General features: G+C 36.9%; 1 protein-coding gene across 3 annotated transcripts in view; it reads right to left on the bottom strand.

Moving 5' to 3' along the window:
- The window catches only part of CDH12 (cadherin 12), a 321664-nt gene that overhangs the window by 216388 nt on the left and 86265 nt on the right, over positions 1-19011 (bottom strand). The window lies entirely within an intron of this gene.

Genomic DNA, 19011 nt, shown 5'->3' with positions numbered 1-19011 from the left:
ACAACAAGAGGGCTAAGGAGAATCTCCATTCTTTATTGGATGCGAGGAGAAATGTAGTGACAAAGGCTGAGGAAAAAGCTGAGACATTTAATGCCTTCTGTGCCTCAGTCTTTAACAGCAAGACCAGTTGTTCTCCAGGTACCAAGCCCCTGAGCTCTAAGACAAGGATGGGGAGCAGAACAAAGCCCCCATAATCCAAGGAGAAATGGTTAGCAACCTGCTACACTACTTAGATGCACAGAAGTCTATGGGGCCGGATGGGATCCACACAAGTGTACCGAGGGAACTGGAGGAAGGGCTCACCAAGCCACTTTCAACCATTTATCAGCAGTCCTGGTTAACTGGTGAAGTCCCAGTTGACTAGAAGTTAGCAAATGTGGTGGCCATCTACAAGAAGGGTCAGAAGAAGGATCCTTGGTCTGTCAGTGTGACCTCAGTGCCAGGGAAGGTTATGGAGCAGTTTATCCTGAGCACCATCACATGCCATATGCAGGACAACTTGGGTATCAAGCCCAGCCAGCACGGGTTTATGAAAGACAGGTACTGATCTCCTTCTACAACAAGATGACCTGCCTAGTGGATGAGGGAAATGGTTATGGATGTTGTTTACCTGGACTTTAGTGACACCTTTGACACAGTTTCCCACAAAAATTCTCCCAGATAAACTGGCTGCTCATGGCTTGGATGGGCTCACGTTTCACTGGATAAAAACAGGGCTGGAGGGCTGAGCCCAAAGAGCTGTGTGTGAACGGAGTTAAATCCAGCTGGCAGTCAATCACGAGTGGTGTTCCTCGGGATTCAGTATTGGGGCCAGTTCTCTTTAATATCTCTATCAATGATACAGATGAAGGGATCCAGTGCATCCTCATTAAGTTTGCAGACAACACCACATTGGGTGGGTGTGTCTGGACAGGCTGGATCAAAGGTCTGAGGCCAACAGTATGGAGCTAAGTTCTGGGTCTTGCACTTGAGTCATAACCCCACACAATGCTACAGACTTGGGGAAGAGTGGTAGAAAAGCTGTCTGGCAGAAAAGGACCTCCAGGTGCTGGTCAACAGCCAGCTGAACATGAGCCAGCAGTGTGCCCAGGTGGCCAAGAAGGCCAACAGCACCCTGGCTTGTATGAGAAATAGCGTGGCCAGCAGGACAAGGGAAGTGATTGTCCCCCTGTACTCGGCACTGGTGAAGCTGCATCTGGAATACTGTGTTCAGTTCTGGGCTCCCCAGTTCAAGAGAGACAAGGAACTACTGGAGAGGGTCTGAAAATGTATAGGAGACTGGAGCATCTCCCTTATGAGGAAAGGCTGAGACAGCTGGGCCTGTTTAGGCTGGAGAAGAGAAGACTGAGAGGGGATCTTATTGATGCATTCAAATATCTTAATGGCAGATGTCAAGAGGATGGGGCCAGGCTCTTTTCAGTGGTGCCCAGCGACAGGGCAAGGGGCCAGGGGCACAAGCTGCAACACAGGAAGTTCCATCTGAATATCAGAAAGAACTTCTTTACCTTGAGGGTGCCAGAGCACTGGAAAAGGCTGCCCAGTTGCAGAATCTCCTTCTCTGAAGACATTCAAATCTCGCCTGGAAGTGATTCTGTGCAACCTGCTCACTCCAGGCAAACCTGCCTTAGCAGAGGTGGGTTGGACTAGATGATCTCCAGAGGTCACTTCCCCCAACCATTCTTGACTCTGTGATTCACAGAACTTATTTTTTTACCTTTCTAAATTGAACTGAATCATCACCAATTTCATAGGATAAGCTTCAGCTTTCATTATTTTTTCATTTTTGTCATAGCTTTGCAGACGTAAGTGCAACGTAAGTTATGAATTCTCTTATCAGACTGAGATATGCAAGCTTCCCCCCAAAATGTCATACTGCACTTCAAATACACCTCTTTAATGTATACAAAGATCACTTACACTTCATCTTTATTGTCTGAAACAAGCAGCTACTGGACTAGTTGCTTCATACAGTCTTTAATTTTATATTCCTTAAGGATAGGTGATCCATGGTGGTGACTTAGACTTGAATTTTTAAAGTTACAATACACTAAGGAAATTCACATTTGCTTACTGCTAAAAATGACAACCAACATGTTATCCTACTCTTCCCATTTATTTTTTTTTTCTTTCCAAGTACATATTTCTTACAGCATTCTGCTCTTGGGAATTTATTATATATATTATATATATATATATATAACTGGAAATTATTTTCTGGCTATCTGCAAGACAGTGTTTGAGCAGTGTGCATGGAAGTGACATACACAGTCATTTCATTAAGAACCTTATCTCTTTCTCTGCTTCTCAGTCTCATCAAGAAGAAAGAACATCAGTACTGATGGGAATTATTAGGATGAGAAAGTTTCTGTTACATCAAAACAAGAGAACATTGTGGGATTTCAGGTTTAGCAGGTATAAAATTCAGGAAAAAAAAACCCAAACACTTAAAGGTGGGTAGCATAAAGCAGCATGCATTTGTGCCTTGATTGCTTCAATTTATCTTTTATGATGACTGCTAATTTCATTTATAGAACTTCTTATAGAATTAGTGGAGGAATAATGCTAGAGTATTTGCCTGTTTTATTGATACAGAACTTGTTCATTTTCATGATGAAAGGGGGAACCACAATCTGTAATTACTATCTCTTCCCTCTTCAATGATACATTTGCATCTACTCCCACTCCGTGTTGTTGAAGTGGTTAATAGCTGAGATATGCTATATAGCAGTTCTCCCTACCTGCTGCATAGTGGTTAGAAAACCAGAGTTAAATGGACTGCCTAAGGGCTCCAGGGAAGTCAATAAGAAAACCGATTCCATCACTGGGACTTGAATTAGTCCTAAATACACAGAAGAAAATCCAGCTGGTACTATAGTACTTATGTTCATCTTACAATTCAAAGAGAATCCTTACAAGCATGGGCAAGTCAGAACTAGCAATAAGAATTGTCTGTAATTTACTCTGAAGTTAAAGCTACTCTAAGCAAGTAGGAGGAGAGGCTAGAAGATAGTACGAATGGGGACTTGTATTAATTATAACACAGAGGAAGTTATGGCCAGCTATTACCACAAACACTACATACACCATTTGATTTGCACTAGCAGTAAATTATTTCTTTAAATTCAGTTAGAGGAATTAATGTTTATAAGAGCTGTGGAATAAACAGATTTATGCCCAGTATCTTATATTTATAAGACTCCTTGAAAGAAGGTAATGAGGGTCTCTTGCAATAATAGGTTCACATAATGAAATCAAATCAAGTTATTATTGTTAGTGCAGATATAGTAGTGCAGGTAGAAGGGAGAGTCTTGACTTTATGTATAGCAAGTTATAGGAGTGTAGAAAGAACCATCAGTGTCCTTCATACTATCTTCAGAACTGTTACTTTTGATTTTTGCATAGCCAAGAATAGTGCCTATTTCCTCATGTCTTCTGGAATATAATATGTCTCAGAAAGAATAAGCACTGTAATTTTCTTCCACTGAGAAACTGAATTGATGCTACCACATGTCTGACCTGCTCCTGTCCTGAAGGAGACTCTGGAAAAATTCAACTCAGCAAAGCAAAACTCCAAAGAGAAACTTTGCTGAGATATGGCATACAGGGTGACAGGTCTGTATTGTCTTCATTGTAGCCCACTGGGTAAAACACTGCCTGACCTCTACATAGTCTAAGTCTTCTGTTCAACTTCTGTATATTAATACAGGTTACATAAGAATTACATGGCTACTGAACTTTAGTGTAGGACAGTATGAAATCGGTTCCTTCTTAGTGATCCCACATTGTAGAATTTGAAGTTAATTGACGTAAGAGTCTACACTGATTAACATAGCAGCATATTGCTCTGCCATGGTTAGCATAGTTCGGTTTTTCACTGGAAAATAATATTTTACATTAAAAGCGTCATGCTGTATTTAACACTCTATGCTTTCTGTGTTGGTACGCTGATGACGCAAGTTTATTAGTGGGAAAATTCAACTACAGAGCAATACAAGAAGACAATTGTCACAAAGAGTGCACACTGCCTCCTGATACCTTCAAATTTTTGAAAATCTAAATCTGTTTTCTTATAATTGCTTTTGCTTCAAAGGAGTGATTGTGACATTGATGATCATAATATTGAGTGAGATGCTGACAAGATATCTTCTCTACAAAGACAGCTAGCTCCTCCTGTGTTCATAAGACTTGTTTTGTTTTCTTTCACTTTTGAAATACAGAGTATCAGATCTTGATCCAGTATCACTGGAATCAATATGACAAATGTTTTAGTGGATCAAGATATGATATTCTCTTTATTTTTTCAACATAATGTAAGATTAAATAGTTGCTCTAAACCCAGTATAGTTGATAAAACTTATTTAAGGAATTGTCCCAGTAAATGTGTCATTGATCTCAGTGTGAATAGCATTCAGTGATGAAATATAAACTACAAGATGTCTAGATACCTAGGCATATGACCTTTTATGATTTCTTCCATTTACATGACAATACCAGTTCAACCTGAAACAGCAGAAAATGCCAATGTAATCCTATCAGACAGATGCTTCCAGTTTCTGGCCTTATGGAAACTAACAATATTCTGGAATAACCTCACTGAAGTCACTTGATTTAGTTTGTATGTTTGATACATGATATACTGTATCTACTTGAGAGAAGAGTTTACACGCTGCGTGCAGTTTCAAGAAGCACTCTCAAACTGCAACTGCTAATGTTACCTAGGTGGTCTTCACAGAGAAATTCTTGAAAGAAATGACAATTTAAACACAACAGAGCAAAACAATGAGACTACAATCCTCTGGGTTTGGAACAAACAATTTAAAGACATTCTATCTTACTTACATGAGGCAGATTAAACGCTCTGTCTATTTTACCACAGTTTTAGGTGAACATCAGTCATTTATTGCAAAGAAAAATGTAAAACAGTTGATACACATTGAACATAAGGTGTTCGATTTTGAGACAATGTCTAACTTGGTACAATTTTTACCCACAAATATGGTAGTGTTATTTATGTACATGTACATAACACAGAAAATTGTACAGGGCTGGTGGTTAGATAAAGACTTATTCTAGCCTGGTTTACATGCAGTTGAGGCACTACGATTGTTCTAGCACGTAGCATGGAACTGCAGCACAGGAAACATTAACTCCCTTTGTGATCAGAGGAGCAGAGCTTTGCTTCTTTCACACCCTGAGAGAGCTTAAAAAAAGATGAACTAGTCTTACAGACACTCTATAGCCTGTCACCTGCATGATTATTGATTAGGGATTTTAAAAATTTGATCTTATCATAGGAAAATGTCATGTCATGTTAAAAAAAATAAATATCACTGCTACCCACTTTTATAGTGTTTCTTGCATTAGCAAAGCACAGACTGGGAAATCAACAAAAATAAATGTATTATTTCTAGTTCTTACTGCCTGAATACCTCTGCTATTTAAAAGGTGTCTGTAGACCCAATAAATGAAAATCAGTTCTCAGACATAACTTAGAATCTTTATTCTATCATCACAGCAACAGCTTCCTCTCTCCTTTCATTCCATGCAGTCAAAGGAGTTAAGCAAAAGAGAGGGGAAGTATTTCCCTTTACTGACAGACTGAAATTTTTACTTTCAAAATAATTTATAACAAGCCCCTAGTAAAAATTTGCAGTCTGATCATCTGACATTCAGTCACTGTTTGCATTTATGGGGTCACTGTTATGGGGACCATTTCTCAGGTACCGTTTCCCTGCATTCAAGAGTCCATTTTGACCCCAAAAGCATTAACTCAGCCAGCTCACATTTCTTCCTGTACTGTCATGTAAGATGTACTCTACACAAAATAAGGAACATCGACCTTGAAAGGAAATGGGGGGGTGGGGGTTCGGGGAGGATAAATAAATCCCACAACTAAACCCATTCAACAACCCAGACCGAGATCTAAGCTCTGTCAAAATGATTTCTTATTCCATTTTACTGAAGCAGTGCCATGCTTTATCACTTCTGTGTTCATGTCTTACAGCTGAGACAGCCCACTTGAATTGGTAAGTTGTTTTAGTTAAAGTATACACATGGTATTCACATTGGCAGTATGATTTAAAGGGACAGACCATTTTGCAGGTGAAATACAGCCAGAGCTGCAACAGGAAGCTGAAATCCAAACCACTAAAGCACATGGAACTAATTGCTGTGTGTCTCACTCTGCTCCTTCTCTTCCCCATTTACAGAAATACTATAGTCAGACTCATGACACTGGTGACTCAGTGGTGAAGGTGGCAGCTTTAGATCTTGCAGGAGCTTCTGCTGAAGACTCGTAATCTTAAGTAGAATTGGTCAGGTAATCTCAGCTAAACCTAACGTACTACTACTGTCTGTATCATTACCTCACTGCACACACATTTGTACACAAACTGCAATATAACGTGGGCAAATGCTGAATTTGCCTCGTGACTGTGAAATGTGCAGATGTTGAAAGACCCAGATAAATTATGACTATAAAAAAGGTGCTTTTCAAGTCACCAAAGTCCTCAGTTTACAACCAATAAAGTTTGCACTTCATTACATCTGCTCAGAAGTAGTCGTGTTTATTTATAGATATTTTTACAGAGGTGGGTTAAGTTGCTTAGCTTCTTTGGTCCAGTCATGGTGCTGCTTTAATAGGATAGATCAAGTATTACCATGCAGGCATAGACATATGTTTTTTAAAGCAAAAGGCTCTCTATTAAAAGTGCAAACCATAGCTAAAAAGGGCTATTTGCTCAAACAGCAAGGAAATGAAAGGCTTTTTCTTCTTTTGATTTACAAATAAGGAAACTCAGATCCAGAATGCTTGAAATGCCCCATAGCGCTGCTTAATTTTATTTTAATGTAATTGAAAAGTCTTATGAAGGCAATGTTGAAACTTGAGCTCATTTTCTATTACACTGCAGTACTGTACCAAACTCTATGCATTTCATGTAAATTAACAACATTATCAGACTACAATGAATCTAAACACTCCTCCATCTGTACTTTGTGAAATGTGAATAAATAAAAACTTGAAAGTAATGCAAATGAAGTCACTCGCAAAAGAGCCATAAAATTCAGAACTAGGTCAAAAGTGAATGCACTAGTTTTCAATACAATTTTGTCTTAGGTTTTAATGTTCACCTTCTTATGTTCTTGCTGCCAATTGATTATCTTTCAGTGAAGTTTACACGTTATCATTAAATGTTAATAATGCATAAATATTAAACACACCATGGTAAAGTTAGCAACACTATAAATATCCTCAACCTCTGTAGCCAATACTAGAAATTACTAAGGTCAGTATCAATAGTCAGAATCATAAAAAACCCTGTCTTTCTGGAATGGATAGCAATAAACAATGGACAAGGTACAACTGTTATTTAATACAGCTATCTCTTCCTGCAGAAACGTAGAGAATGGGGGAACTGGTGTGAGGAAAGAAAGCTAAAACTTTTAAAACAAGACATTCCTCAATGTTTCATTATTTTTTTATCCTTTTGTCTGTATATAATACTTACAAAATGCTTTAATCACCTTAAGACATTGCATGTTCTGAACATCCTAGGGATATTTTGTTCTGTAGTTTGCTTAAGAAACAAACAAACCAACAGCCAAAAAGCAGCCCACTGCAGATCCCTGTCAGACAGGGCACTGTTAAAAAAGCAAAGACTTAAATGTGCATGGTTGCTATAGATTTCAGTCCCACTAGGTGACAACAGATAGCTAAAGTATACATGTGCAATAAGCTTTACACTTGCCCAAGTGTGCTAAATCATTGTGTTGGCTCAAATTTGTTTTTTAAGAGCTTTGTTGACTTCACAGCTGGTGAGTTGACACTTTCCATCACTCCACCACTTGGCAACAGATGCCTCTTACTTATGCACAGATGCCGAGTATCCACCCAACCCTAACATTAGTGTTGTGTTTTGAACTAATTGGGCCAACACAGTTGTAATTAAGATTTGAATAATTAGAAAACTAACATGATTACTTTCACAATTAATCCTTATATAGTACTACTGTGTTCTTTTCGGTCTATCCTGCATAGCTCTCATTTCATCAGGTCTTCTAAATTCATCAGCCTTCTAAACAGTGGAATAAAATCATATTTTGCAGATAATGTCATTTTAGAGGGCTGCTTTCACTCTGATTTTAAAGAGTTACTGTATATAATTGGACTAATATTTCCTTTCATTACATTTTACCATTACATGGATCCCTTTACAACCATTACACAGGAAGAAAAAAACATACACAAGAATGAAGAAAGATTTTTTTTTAAAACCAGCATGTGAGTATACATGGATTTAGTGTAATATAAAAGATCTTTAAGATGAGCTGATCTGATGCATCCTGTTGTACTCTTTGACTTGATGACTGTTTTAAAATGATGGGTGTTGAGGTGTAACTGTTAAGCAAGAGTTTATAGCTGAGGGGAAAGGAAGAGTCTCTTTTAAATGGTGAGTCTGTCCTGTGGAAATGGCAACTGTAGGACTTGCAAACAATAGCAGATAGTCTGGTTCTAGAGAACACGTAAATAAAAGGAGAAATAGTAGGAAATAAACAATTGAAAAATGGATGTGATTAGGAAATGTCCATTCAAAGCATGAGGGGTGTATTGCTTTCATCATCCAAAGCATCTAAGGATGGATGAATGTGTAAACATCTCACGCTCTGGGTATTAAACTAATTTTAAGCAATGCTCAAGATTTATCTGACAGTAATATGCAAAATTAAGGTGTTCATGTACGTGTATGCTGACAGAAATGACAGCATTTCTTCAGATGCATTTACTATCATATACACACAATAGGAACTCTCTTATCTGCCACTAAAAATCACCACTAGTTAAATTTTCATTCTTTGGCATTACAAAGACTGAGAACAATAAAGAAAAAAAAGATAATAGCTGTATAGGAATATTAATAAGAAGAAAAATTTAGAAAATGTACATTGTGTTTATAGAAAGCAAAAGATAAATCTTTTTTTCTTTGGCATTCTAGCTAATCTACATAGGTTTTGGCACAGTGCAGGAAGCTTGGTATTTTTGAGTTACAGATCACTTTTAAAGGTAAAAATATTTTTTTCATATGACAACTATAATCTCAATTGTGTGTTACAAAAAAAGCCAAGGAAAAAGTTAAATACATACAATCTGCAGTTGGAATAAATTGCATCCAATTATGGGGAGGAGGGAGAATTTGTTGCAGGTATCCTCTCTTGAACTAAAGATTCATGTTTTCTAGTCTTCTCCAGGTGTTTAAAGCATATTGTTTGCACAGATACCTAAACTTGCTTTAAAGGGCATTTCAGGAACATACTTATCAGGGAAAGCAAAGAAACAGGACCAGAGAAGGAGGAGTTGTTCAAAAGAGTATATTAAGTGTTAAATGGCAGCAGCCAGCAGCAGCTCAGCCTCCCCTCAGATAGCAGAGTTCAGTTCCCCTGAGGCAGGAGAATGAGAAAAGGCTATAATTACTGGCTAGCATTGTTAGGGAAAATAAATATACTGCTTCTATATTCCAGAAGAAATATAGCCTCTTTCCCCACCAATTCCTTAATCCAAACTACAAATGCTGCTTTTTATGGATATGATAATCCCCTGTTAATATCTGACATAAGAGCAATTTGTGATCACAAACCAATCTCTTGTAAAAGTTTGAGTTAGTTGTTATCAAGACAGTGATTCATTATTTCCTTAGGCACAGAAAAGGGAATATGATGATAAGAAGCTGTGGAAGGAAACAGGATTCCCAGAAAGAAGTTACACTAGCCCATTACCCTTCATTTGCTATATGGGGACAAAATGAAAGAAGGAAACAATTTCTTGACCTGTATGTTGGGCAGATGGAGGACTTTTTAAATGTTGGGAAGAGAAACCTGTCTGTGGGCAATGTAGGGGGAAAAGGAGACAAACCAATATTCAATATTACATGGCAGAGAAGTATCAGCAGAGAACAAAAGTAATTTAATTGCTGATAAACATCAATTTGTCCAAGACAAAAAACTCAAGAGCTGATAGCATCACACAAGTAATCAAATCCTCACCTAAGTCTCAAATTGTCAGAGCTGCTGTACTGTCCAGCACAGGGCACTTCTTTGGCTTAATGACCCCTCAAAAAGGAACTTGTCTATTACTCAACATCCTGGCCACTGTATGACACTTCAGCCCCAGACCCAACAGTACAGTAGAAAACAAGATGTAATAGGTCTGAGGCTTTGGCATTGTTAAGACAGTCAGTGAAACTCCAAAGCTCTCATGAATGCTTATCAAACCGACATGCTGAGATCTTCTAATTCTATCAATCATAGCCAGCATACTTCACAGCCATACCCTGATCCAGCTCCTGTTGAAGTCAGAGAAGGTTAAATTGATCCTTCATCAAGGTTTGACTGTTCTCAAATTTACATTTTTTTTCACTGTAAAACAGATTTTGCCAGTTATTGCTGTAGGTTTTGCAACTGTGAGGCAATATACTGAGCAGACTCCACAACATCTTTCCATTGTGTGGTTGGTAAACATGAAATCCATTTTAACAAAATTAAAGCCAGGTTATAGCTTTACTGTAGTAGGGCTGCTTTCCAATGCCTTCCATAAAACACAGTGTATTGTTTCAAAAAGGGTTGAATAAGATTATCTAATTATAAATCTCTTGTCAGTGATTATCAAATAACATTTGGTTTCGTAGAGAGCTTAAGAAGTTTTTACGGGTTTAGAATATCAAATTCCAACACACATATGTTTATATTCTCATCTAGAATTACAAGGTCATACTTCAAATGATACTTAGTTTCCCTTCCTGTGGCTGTGTTTTGCTTCAGTATCTGAGAGCTATATAATTTTGTATAATCAAGAAAACGAGTATTATAATTTTCATTTGTATTCCAAATTATATTCAGAACAAAAATAATGAATTAACAATGTTTTAAAAGTGATTACAGGGAAAGAAAATAATGTTGGAAAAGCCTAATCCATCATTATATATTTGAGAAAAATCTGAAAACTAGAACAATATTTTTGATTACTAACACTTTCTTTTTTGACAGGAGATATTTCTCTGTTTCCTTGCATTATGTTTTACCTTGCATCCTACTCACAACATCCATCTTGGCTTTATGGCGCTCTCTGCCTTTTCAAATGTTTGGCTTCAGGGGTATTTATGCTACTAAACATTATATTTGGTAGATTTGCTTTAAAAACCACTTTCTTTTTTTATTTCCTGACAAGCTATTTAAAACATCACATTCATGCCTTATGTATTGCACTTTTAAAAAATATATCCATATATTCCATAGATCCGTCTCACCCAAATTTGTTTCTTTGCAAGAACTGCAATTTATATTTGGGGACATCATTGCTAAAGAGGTATGAAAGAGACATTTTCCAATACAAATACTGTAGTTTATTTCTACTAGGGAGGGGGAAAATTTCCTATCAGAAAATTTAGAAGAACAGCTCCTAAAATGGCTAGTTTAACTATGGACATCAGTAGTACCAGACCATTACAATTCAGATTTAGAATCTGAAAAAAAGGAGGGCAGGAAAATCATACAAAGGATATAACCTTCAGCACTTGTATGTTTTATAATTTTAAATGGGACAAGCCATTAAGTTCTGGTTTTTAATTAATCATTTTTACAGAAGACATAGAGACAAAAAGTCAGAGGCGGACAGTAAAAGAATAATATATACTAAATTATGCTTTGAAATGATAAAAAGCTATTTCTCTACCACGGTATCTGTCCAAAGAATACCTAAAAAACAGCTGGTAGAAAGAGAAATGCCTGGTGCACCTAAAAAATGCATTCAAAAATTTTTAGATAGATCAGTTTGTGTTTTGCTTGGTAGAGCCTGCACTGATGGAAATAACTGAGGTAGGCTGCATGGTGACCGGCTTCACTTGTTCTTTAACCAGTAAGACTATATCAAGTTAGATTCATTAAATCTCAGCTCTTAGTTCAATTAATCTCCTGTCACTAAGTATCTGAACAACATGAACCCAGTTCTTACCTAAACTAGGCAAAAGACATGCACATATTTAGAAATAGGTGTGAGAAATTCCATTCAACAGAAAATTAATTTTTACCTGAGCTAGCATCCCTAAGCATGTATCACAGAAAGGGCTGTACAGCCACCAGGCAATAAGAAATGAATGGTAATTCTGAATGTTCAGCATCCCCTTTCCAACCCCTCCACACAACTGTAACAGCAACATTTAGAAAGACAGTTAAGTGTGTGAGTTTTCTATTTAAAATATTCATGCTCATTGATCACAAACAGGGCAAAAAAATGTCATACAGTTATTACAGGAAAAAAAATGAGTTGATTAAAAAAGAGTGACCTTTAGAAAACATTTACAAAAAATGTCCATTGTTTGTTGGAAGATAATGCTCCAGGGAGTTCCAGACAGAGTGAAAAAAAAAAAAAAATCTAACCAAATAAATATACAAATCCACCAAGTTTAAATAACAAGCTTGGAGAAAAATGCTTCCATGGGGGAAGGGGGAGGAAGTTTCTGATATTTCCTTTGTTGTTGGGGTTTTTTAACTTTACCTATTAAACACATCCAGATGCTTGCCCTCATGTCTGTGCTCCATTCTGCTATACATAGGATCTCCTCTACACCTTGGCCAGGATTACTCACGTTCAAGGCTGCTGGAACTCAGATTATGTCCTTGCCTGTTACATTTTGGCTCTCAGGGTAAGAAAGACTGACAGGTAATTGTTATGTGCTACATCTGAAGGGTTATTCAGAGTAGGATTGTAGTCCATTGATGGACCTGAATTTAGTTGCTTACATGTTCTGTGCAGCAGATGAAGGACATTTCCATTCCAAATAATAACAAAAGAGAGGAGGGGGGGTAAGGGCATGAGGAGACACAAAGACAAATATAGAAGAAAGTGATGGTGTCTGGAAATTTCAATCGATTTACATGCAGTGAGGACCAAAAAATGGGATAGAAGTCTTTACAGTGAATCACAAAACCAGCAAGGAGAAGTGACAGTGTTTAAAAAGCATTGCAATTAGCAAGCTCATTTGAACGTTTTCCTTATCAGCACATACCTACTCCTCACCAGCTCTTAACCTCTGTATTTATTCTGACATACCAGGTATATAACATTTTAACTTTATTTATTTGACATATGTCTTCCTTCAGTGAGGTAGAAGGACCAAATTACCAAAAGATCTGTTTTATAGAAAACCTGAACCCCACCGTCTAGGAGATCAGATTAAAAAAACCCAACTATTTACAAATGAGAGTAGGAAGCACAGTTGTATCCCAACAGGAAAGCTTCTCAAACAGTAATAGAGAAAAGGGGTTCTTTATCGAAAGGCAGAGGGCTTTTTTTGGTTTTATTTTTTTCTTCCAACAGTGACAATCAGGACTTCTGTAACGTTTGTTTAGAATTACAGCAAGGTAGATCTACGCTAGATAGGTTTACTTATGCACTAAATGAGTACTATTTACCCAGAAAAGGAATAAGAACTGTTACTTGTAACAGGGAATGCAATTAATTTATATTCCATTTACTATTTTCAACAGATATAGTTAAATACTCAAAAATTATGGTAAACAAGTACCAAGGTTACTATTAATATTTTAGGGAGAAATAAAAAGACAGTTAACAAGAAAAGATACAAGTTTACTAAATGGAAATGAAATGGCTTTTCCAGTTTAATGATTGAAATGTTACTTAAGCTTGAAGATTTTTTACAGAAATGTTGTTGCAACCAAATTTCAGTGAACTCAGATTTGGCAGAATGGTTTCATCATCACATATCTAGCAAAAGTACTGAGTAAAAGTCTGCTCAGGCTGTTCAAAACAATGGAAATTTTAGTTAAGAAAGACTAGATTTTAGCTTTTCTTCATGCTACAAATATTCTTAGAAAACTGTAATTGAATTTTACTATCTGGTATATTTGTTCCACTTAACAGTATTGGTTTTATTTGCAGTATTTTCTTAATATAGGAAAAATGAACCATGGGATAGAGCTTTTTTTTTTTTTTTTTTTTTCTTTTAAATTACACACTGAACTAAATATAAAACATCTGTGAAAGAGTGTAACATGCATGCACAAAATCAGTATGCCTGAGGACAGAATGCCAAGGTTATTCTTAATAAACTTTGTGATCTTTTTATAGGTTTCTGAGAGTTGCTTAAAGTGCCATCTCAACCCCATATATAGAAACACTGTATTCTATATGTATTAAGGATCCAAGGGGACTGAAGAACATAAGGGAGTGGTAAGAGAACTCAGAACCTGGGTCACCAGTTCAAAGCCCTGTGGGTAGTCATTGAATTGCATAAACAAACTAAAAACTTTGAGAAATAAATAAATGGCCACAGACAAGTGTTCAGCAAATGTGTGTCTGCATTTACAATTACATTTAGCACTTGCTGGCAGCCTTCAGAGAACAGCAACTAAGAACCTACCTAACGCTTATAGACTTGAAATGACCTGTGTCAAAAAGCTGGATTTTGGGATCAGTGCTGGAGCACACTGTTGATCAAGAAAGGTCAAAAGTGCTTTCTGGAAAAAGAGTGGGTTTGCATCCTTATTTACCTTCACGGGTGGGGGCGGGTGGGGGGGATGGGGTGGGGAGGGAAAAGAAAAAAAGGAAAGTATTTCAAACATTTTTCTAACCAAGTTAGCCACAACTTTCTTTTGTAAGTACATTCAGTGTGCTGGACATAGTATTAATGTGGTCAATGAGTAAATGCATGCATCAAAAGAATAAAACATCTGATTTAAATTTGGAAACAAAGCCTATTCATCCAAAAAAACTGAGTATTTGAGTATTTATCATCTGCTTTGGAGACCGTTCTGAATATACCGTACTCTGAAAGTTGAAGGACAATGTAATTCTAGTATCTAAATTTGTAACTTCAAAACTTAAGTGGGATACAGCAATTTATTGTAAACAGATGCTTTGATACTTCCTTGCTTTGAATCTCAGACCTATACATTTCTTATGAATGTTTCCATAAAAGTTTCCATTCTGAGCTTTGGCTCCCAGTCCGGGCCATTCAGCACAACAGCACAGAGATGAATTTCAGCACCCACAGACCCCAAATCACACTCTGCTGGGATACAGGACAGTAAACATTGTTTACATTATACATATGTCAACCAGTGTAGTCATTGCCTTAAAAAGTATTGACAGCTGACACATCTGCAGCAGAAAGATGCCCCTGCAGCCCCGGAACTGTCTGGTGTACATCAACAATTCTGATGTTTACAGGAAGGCTCTTTTCCCCATCAATACTGAAATGATACATTTGAGAGAGACTGAACCACAGCTGCTCCTAAAGTAATCTGACCAAGTCACAAGATACAGTACCGTAGCTCCCATCTGGCTGGGAGAAAAAGAAGCCTCTTTAAACGATCCACTGCAATATTAGTATTGTAAAACATATGTCTTTGACTTCTGCTAAATACCAAGTCCAGTAATAAATATGGCGATGAACAGTTTGCATTTTATGTTGATAAAGAAATTATCTACATGAAAGAGTAGTGCCTCAGCCCCCGCAACTACCAGGCTTGAAGATTCAACATAAAAGCAGATTAAAGCTTTCTACCCTTCAGAACACCACTTCAGCTTCAAAACTTCACTACGAAATTATTACCTCAACAAATACTCATGCAGTGACACATGCCAAACCCAATGCCTTCAATGAGTTAAATCTCTGTAAATCAAGTGGACGTTAGTGAAAGTTTCTATTCATACAAAGGAGGAGAAGGTCTGAAACTCATTCTTCAATATGGTGCATCTCTGAAGAAAAGCAATAAAAAGAGAAGACAGGAAAAAGCAGTAGTAAACTCTACATTTGCCTCTAAATCAACCAGTTATGATTCTGAGGAGTCATTCAGAAGCTGCAACTTTTCACATTGGCTTGAAAATGACAATGCCTTTGAAAGTATGCTGAAAACTTACATATTTGCAACGTATATACAAAAATATATGCTGCAATATATGTTTCTTTTTAACTGGAAGATTTGTGTTTGCAAGAACGATGACATCCTGAGTTACACGAGTTAAACCTTGCAGAGTTTTATTTCCATGAAGCAGTTAAGAGCATGCGATTTCTGCAGTGTAGACACATAGACTCTGAAACTGGAAACAGAACTGGCTCTTACTGGGCTAGCTACTTACGGTATGCTGAGATACTGTACACAGAGCCCCTGATGCAAAGAGCGTACAATCAAAAACAAAGTAAAGAAAAACGGGATAATGACACGGTAGAGTGTGGGAGCACATACATCCCATTCATGTGAGCACTGGAGTGTTTTCATGGGGGCGGGGGGTCTGTTTCAATTAAAAAGAAAAAATTACACAGGTGTCCCAAGTGAGAAAGACGATGTCCTTGCAGCATCAAAGGAAGGAAGAGAATGGATATGAAAGTGATGAAGCATTAAATTGTGGTAGATGAAGAAAAGGAAAGGAATGAAAGAGGGAGAATGCTAAGAGGAACAGAATGAAAAGAAACACAAATCATTAGGAAGAAAGAGAAGCTATATAAAGAATGTGGTACTCAGAGGTGCAAGAATAGGTTCCCAGGAAACAGACTATGATAATAACAGCAGGAGGGATGACAAGAGTCTGGTGGGACACAGTGATCTTGCTATGAAAGCTGATGGTAGTTTTCCAATGCACGTTAATAACCCAGGCCTTGAGAAGCCTCCCTTTCTGGTAAAGCAAATATATCTTTGATAAAGAAAACTGGGGAAACTCACAAACACCTGAAGTTTATTCTATCTCACTCTCACCCTATCCTCTTGAAATGGCATCATATCTCTCTTCACCTTACATTAACTGGATTATTAAATATAGTCGTCAACAGTGGTTTTCTTTTTCATATATGTCCAGCACTGGTTTAGCAGGATTGTTCCTTGCTGCTCTGTGGTTGGTTTTATGTCAGCTATGACAGCTCCCTTTGCTTTACCCCTTTTCAAATCTCAATTTAATAAATTTCCTTTAAAAAGTTCCTAAAACATTAAAGCGTTATCATCAAACACTAATTTTCAGTGGAGTTGGGTCAGATAGCGTTCATACTCATCTGTCAGTAATAAGGAGATGTAGCTGGAGGCAAAAAAAATTAACACTGAACTCATTGAAAGAACTTGAAATATCTGGAATGCAGCTGAACTTTGCATACAGCTACATATGTAATACTATTTGATATGGCCTTAGAGTTTAAAAAAAAAAAAAAAGGTCCAGAAAAAGGAACTAGGCTATACTGACATGTCTTCCATTGCCTTCCTGTGTAACCTATGTCCTGTGTTTAACAAGTCTGAAAAGCTTCAATGAGTCAGGTACCCCAAATTATTTGTTTAATGAGAAATGGTATTTCCTATATTGCTGAAGTCACTTTTGGACTCTCACCACGTATGAAGAAACCAATAATCCACCAGTGGAAGAGATCAGAAAATAATTATAGCATTATTGTCTATTTTTAACAAAACACAAGGAAGCCCAGCATTTCCCTGTATTTTGTGAACTGTCATATCATACAATCTCTGAGGCTAGCATACTGGAAAGTAAGTGCTCTTCACTTAGAAGCAGATAGAACATCTGATCTTGTAAAATAATAATAGAGATGTAAGTGCATTTTAAGACTTGTTTAGAAACCCACAGACACACTGCCATGAAAGCGTGATTTATTTATTTTTTACTTACAGCAACAGCTTTGTGAGACAAAAGGGGAACAAAGCCATCACGTCAAATAGTGTAGTGTTTGTAGTCAGTCCTTGTGAAAGACTGAAATGGAAGTTTTGCTATGTGTATGTAACTTGAATGTCTGCAACTGCAAAGGAATTGTTTACACTACAATTTTTTCCATGTGGTGCATTAAGTTATTGTCTTTTCATTTTTTTTAATGAATAGTCTAATGTATATTAATGAATACTAATTATGCCAAGATATCATTTCATGAAAGAAAAAAAGTGAAGACAGGTATAATGGAAGCTGATTTGTGCATTGAAATATTTCTGCCTTGGTCAAAAATTGCATCTCTGGGTAGAAACACAAAACTTAGTAAATGCCATATAAATGTAATGTGAAAAAAGTAGCAAGCCATATGTTACACCAAAATGAGGATCAGTGCCTATAACTACTTCCAAAACCAACCTATTTTAGAAGAAAACAGTGAACCTATTGAGTCACCGTATAAACAAGCACGACTTTCAGAAATAATTTTTAAGAAGGTGAATATACTGATAGGTAAAACTGTTTTTATGTCTTAATATTATTATGTATTAATAATATTAATGTCTTAATACATTCCTGCAAAACTTCACATCATTTTCCCATATGCTTATGTTTTTGCAACAAGTAGAATGTGGTATTTCTCACTGAAAAAGCTAACAGAATAAGTAACAAATCTGCAGGTAACCAACATTTCCCCAAATTGCCTTTTTTTTTTTTGAGGAAGGGTGGAGTGGGAAAGGGGCTTGGTAGGTATTTTTGGTGAAAAAAATGTATCTCCATATTAAGTAGCTGAGCTTTTAATGCAATATATATTGCTATGAATTATATTACCAACATTGGATGATAATCAGCAATACAGATATTTAATGACAGTAAACCGTATCTGCTGAAACAAGCTGTCCAATTAAGCCACACTTTTATAATCTACCTAGGAGTTATATATCTGTTTAAGACGGCAAGATTTGAAATAAGTTCACTTTCCATTGAACTGTTTTCCCTATAATGACAGATTTTTAAACACATTATGTTAATTTTTGTGGGAAACAGAAAGAACATGGCCATGTTTAATACAAAAGACTTGGTCCCTTACAGTATTGAAAAGTTTGGGCTGTTTACTAGCTCCTTAATTACATCCCCTGACAGCATGGCTATTAAATGTGAACTTGACTCAGACTATCAAATTCAGTTCACTTTAGGCGTTTTAGGATGGATACGCCACAGGCACACCAGGTTATTTAACTAATTCCAAGCTGTGCAAACATCTCTCACTTTTTCATATTATTCATTTAATCTTTCAAGACAGCCTC

The sequence above is a fragment of the Falco punctatus genome (assembly GCF_963210335.1).
Source record: "Falco punctatus genome assembly, chromosome: 3".
Taxonomy (NCBI): domain Eukaryota; kingdom Metazoa; phylum Chordata; class Aves; order Falconiformes; family Falconidae; genus Falco; species Falco punctatus.
The sequence above is the reverse complement of the archived record's forward strand: the minus strand, read 5'-3'. Positions and strand labels throughout refer to the sequence as shown.